The 4,488-nt window shown below is 42.8% G+C and overlaps 1 non-coding gene across 1 annotated transcript; it reads left to right on the forward strand.

Annotated features, from left to right (window-relative positions):
* The first annotated feature begins 1,086 nt into the window (after positions 1–1,086).
* Trnaw-cca (transfer RNA tryptophan (anticodon CCA)) lies at positions 1,087–1,158 on the forward strand. The gene has a single exon. It is a non-coding gene; the product is annotated as a tRNA-Trp (tRNA).
* Positions 1,159–4,488: the final 3,330 nt, after the last annotated feature.

Consider the following 4,488-nt stretch of genomic DNA (forward strand, 5'->3'; position numbering starts at 1 on the left):
CCATCGCACAGGTGGTAGACGTTACGCCGGCATGTTTCCCGAGAGAGATACGATCACAATGCAAAACACACGCTTGGCCCTACTAGTGCAGGTGTCATGATGGCGGAGCGATTCAAGGCGCTGCGTTCAGGTCTACTAATGTAGGCGTGGTTTCGATCCCTCTCCTGACACTATCCGAATCCTGTGACACTGAGCGCTGTTGACGCCGAAATTAACTTGACCTCAGGTGATGAGAGTCAAATTTCGAATCAGTTGATTGATTTGCTGGACACCCTTACGTCAGGTTCCATCAAGGAGTTGTTGCATGCGAAACGTTTTTAGATTTCCTAACCAAAATCATGTGCTTGATTTCGTTTTTAGCTCATTCTTGATGGTTGCTAGTACATTACCTGGTTGCGAATGGTTCTCACTTCAGTTGGGGCCGCCATCAACATGGCCGTCATGACGTCAGTTGAATCAAAGAGATGTTGCATGCAAAACGGTTTAGATTTCGTAACTAAAATCGCACGCTTGATTTCGTCTTTTAGCTCATTCTTGATGGCTACATGTTCATTACCTGGTTGCGGATGGATCTCGCCTCGGTTGGGCCCGCCAGGGAAGGTGTCTGGTACCCTAACCACCGCTTTTTAATCAGATGAAAAACAAGCAACAACAGCAACAACTACTATTCGCCAGTGATAGAATGACCAATCTGTCGTGACCGGCAACAAATCCATTAACCACCTTTTATTAAGGAAAATAGTCTTACAACAAATTAGAGGAATAGGAGACACCGACGCCCCAATTGTTGTTGTTTTTCTTAATGTTGTTGTTCTCACATAATTAACAAGCGATGGTTGGCGCACCGGACATCTAATCGAGGCCTGGATCTATCACAGTGTACTTTTTCTTTGGCCTAGAAAGCTTTTCCCCTACCAAATGCTTAAGGTGCGCCCGGCTGCGCCATACTGCCAAGGGAAGTATTGCAATAGAATAGCATCCCATCAGGGGGAATACCACTATTATAAGTCAGAAACCGAAGTACGCCCCGTATCTTTGTTATTAGATAATTTACTTATTGTTTGTTCTCAAGTACAAGCAATCGTTGGCTCCGTGGCGCAATGGTAGCGCGTCTGACTCCAAATCAGACGGTTGCGTGTTCAAGTCACGTCGGAGTCAAATAAAGCAGTTAGAACGTTCGTGGAATATTTTAGCGCTTCTCAATGTGCTGTCAATGAGTGAAATTGCCTTTTTTTTTTCTGTTCATTAAAACGACGTTCAAAACGACAGTGTAAATTACTCTCTTACCTTATCTGTGGTGAGGAAACGTGATGACAAAATATCTTTCTCGTCCGGTATTCATGATTTCAACTTTTAATTTCCTTCCTCTATTAAGGCCGTCTTGATGTTAAACTGGCGCAACCGTTGCAGGTTTTTGTCTCAAGAAATTTTCAAAAAACGGGAGGCAACAGTTGCGCTAGTTGCCGGGTTGCAAAACCCAGTCGGAATCTGCGGGGGAAAAGTCTTCGCTATCCCTTCCCTGCTAAGTAGTGTCTTTGTGCGGATGGAAATGAGGTTCTGGGATCGCGCGAGCAGAGACTTTTTTTTTTTGTCCTCGACCGTTGATTTGAAATCGCTGAGCGTTCACTCCGACCTTCACTCCGAAATTCATCTGGCACCCAGGGTACCTACACTGTGGAAGTGCATAAAACTTTAACGTGTAAGTTCCAGAAATTACGACACCTTTGAGATTTATATTCTTTCATTTCAAGATACATCATCGTTCACAATTAGCTCTTGCTTTACGATTACAAAACTCTGTTTTAGAAATTTTAGATAAGATGCTAAACTGTTAAAACGAATTTAAATTTTACCTTTAATAATTAATTGAGAGTGCCATTCACAAACTTGTTCTTGAATCGGTGGATTCACTTGCACGTGGCATTTTTTTAATGTGTGAGAACGAAGCTAAAAATAGTGTGTTGCAAGCGATACGGGAGAAAACAGAGCTCATTATTCAAATGAATTTCTGCACAGGCACCCCAAGCTCAGTGGAGTAAGGCCACGGTCACAATTCCTTATCAGAATCGATTGACAAAGATTGAACTTTCATCTCAACCCTCCATCAACGCAATAGCAGTTCTGCGAGCGACCTCAGGCGGTCTTATTGCAGGAAAACAGCTTTCGAAAGGTACGCTTCCACACCACAGTGGCCACGGCTTCGACCGTTCATAACGAACTGAGCCTTACTGGAGTGGCAGACCGTAGTTTTTTCAAACCGAAGCTTGAAAATCGAGCAGGATTCTGAGGTTGCAGAGCCGTGTAAATGCGATGATTTTTGGCACGATGCTAGCAAAATTATCGACTTTCTACGTGCCCAAGGCTCGGAGGCGGGCGACCTTTGGAAGTGGGAGAAATTCGGTTAAATTCTGGAGGCACTCGGCCGTGAGCGGTCTTGGAAGTTGCACGCCTTGTCTATTTATATTGCATGTGGCGACGCCTGGGATCTGAAGAGGAAATCGAAGGACAACGCAGAAAATAGTCGGTTAGTAAACTTTATTTATCTGGCTGTCCATAAAATGAATTTTCAAAAAGAAAAATCGCGATTTGAAGTTTTTATGGAACGTTTTCCTCGATCAGTTGAATCGGCTGTTACCACTGTCTCAAAATAACGTGACGTCACGCACTCTCGCATCCTTAGGGTTGTCTGCTTGTGGTATTACAAAGCTGTCAGATTCTCAGATTGCACGCTTAAACTTGTGGTGGAAAGAAGTTGTCAGGGAACTTGAAAATGATCAACATGTCAGCCCAGAAGCCAATGTTTCTCGATTCCCGTTTATTTTCTTCAATCTTTCTAGGTTCAGTACTTTGCTAGTAACCACACGCTTCTCATGGGGGGCTATTTACCAAAGACTTCTACCATGGCACTACAATGATATACAATAACAAAATGATATATATGGGTTATTGACCAAGCGTGAGGTCAAGATGGCTGGATATTGGCCAAATTCTTTTTTTGCGTGTTTATGGACCGAGACGAAGTCCAGGTACATTAACATGCAAAAAACGAACGAGGCCCATACCCAGCCATGTTGACCGAACAAGCTTGGTCAATAAAGTATTTATTATATGACTTAAACACCAAAAAATGATCTTTGATCTTGCGGGACCAAGCGAGAAATGCCGAGCGGGCAAGATAGCTCCATCTTGCCCTCTCGGGTAGCCAATCGCAGCGCGCGATTTGGTTCATCTTGCCCGCTCACGGAGCTAGTCATATGGTAATGTGCACTATTAGAGCTATATATTACGCAAAGACAACTTGAATCTCCTGGAAGACAAAACGCAGCTCAGTTGACAATATGGAATAAAGCACTGTATTACTGCACTACCACACGTAAGCATTGTGTGTCTATTTTTTCTAAAGATGACAGGAATTTCTTCTTTCTGACAAATGATTGATAGGCCAGGTTTTTAACTTCAGAAAAAGATCTGTTTCGTCATATGAACGTGTTAGCCAAAGGGCCTCTGCTGGTACGACTTCTGGTTGATCCCTTAAATGGTCTTAATGACCCCTGACTTGAAAAAAGTGCCTGGAACGTTGCAGTTTAATACCACCAAACTCAATCCCTTCTGTTTTTGAGTCACACGTACCACAGGCAACCCAGTGTACGATCATGGATCGTCTAGTTTGGGAGTATAACGAAAGAAAGCGTCACGCTTTTCGCTACTCGAAGACTATTACTAATAGTCCTCTAGTAGCGTAGCCAATTAAAATGCAGGATTACCATTAGTCCAGCTAGTCTAGTTGGGTGATACTAATATGGGTTATTGTTTAATGAGACAGTGACATCTTTCGATCGGTGTGTTTGATGTCAATGTATGTTAACAATTGACGTCATTATCTCGCCAGACTTTCCAGAATCTGTGAAATGTCCGTACAATAACGCAAATGGTTTTGTTCCTGAATCCGTCCAAGCGGCCAATTTACTTCTGAATCAGTTCTAAAATGTAGTGATCATTGCTATTGTTCGATGAGAACGTATCATTTCACTATAGCGGTAATTGAAAGTTACATATCAGATGATATTACAAACGTTCCTCTTTTTAGAAAATGAAGGAATGATCTCGTGTGCTACTTTTTTGTCCTTACCACATTTTGACTGCATCTGAGATTTTATTACTGAACAGACGCACAGCAACTTGAAATCTTTTTTTTAATTGGACCAATCGTTTGGATTGTCGTTTCCGTTTTTCAAGAGATCTTAAGAGAAACTAATAAGACTAAGAACAAGGGTTTGTCCACTATTCCGTTTTAGAGTCTGATTTATTCCCGAGATATTGGAGTTGCCAGAGACTGCAGCTACCACAGTGAAACTACGAATGGTAGGGGTAGCACGTTGCTGTGGCCGGAAACGTCACTGGGGGTGCAATGACGTCAACTTCGTTCCTCTGGGGTAGGAGATGAAAGACCCTAAGAAAGAGGTTGCAATGAAATGCTCAACACACAAC

Source organism: Montipora capricornis, chromosome 8 (genome assembly GCF_036669925.1).
Source record: "Montipora capricornis isolate CH-2021 chromosome 8, ASM3666992v2, whole genome shotgun sequence".
Taxonomy (NCBI): domain Eukaryota; kingdom Metazoa; phylum Cnidaria; class Anthozoa; order Scleractinia; family Acroporidae; genus Montipora; species Montipora capricornis.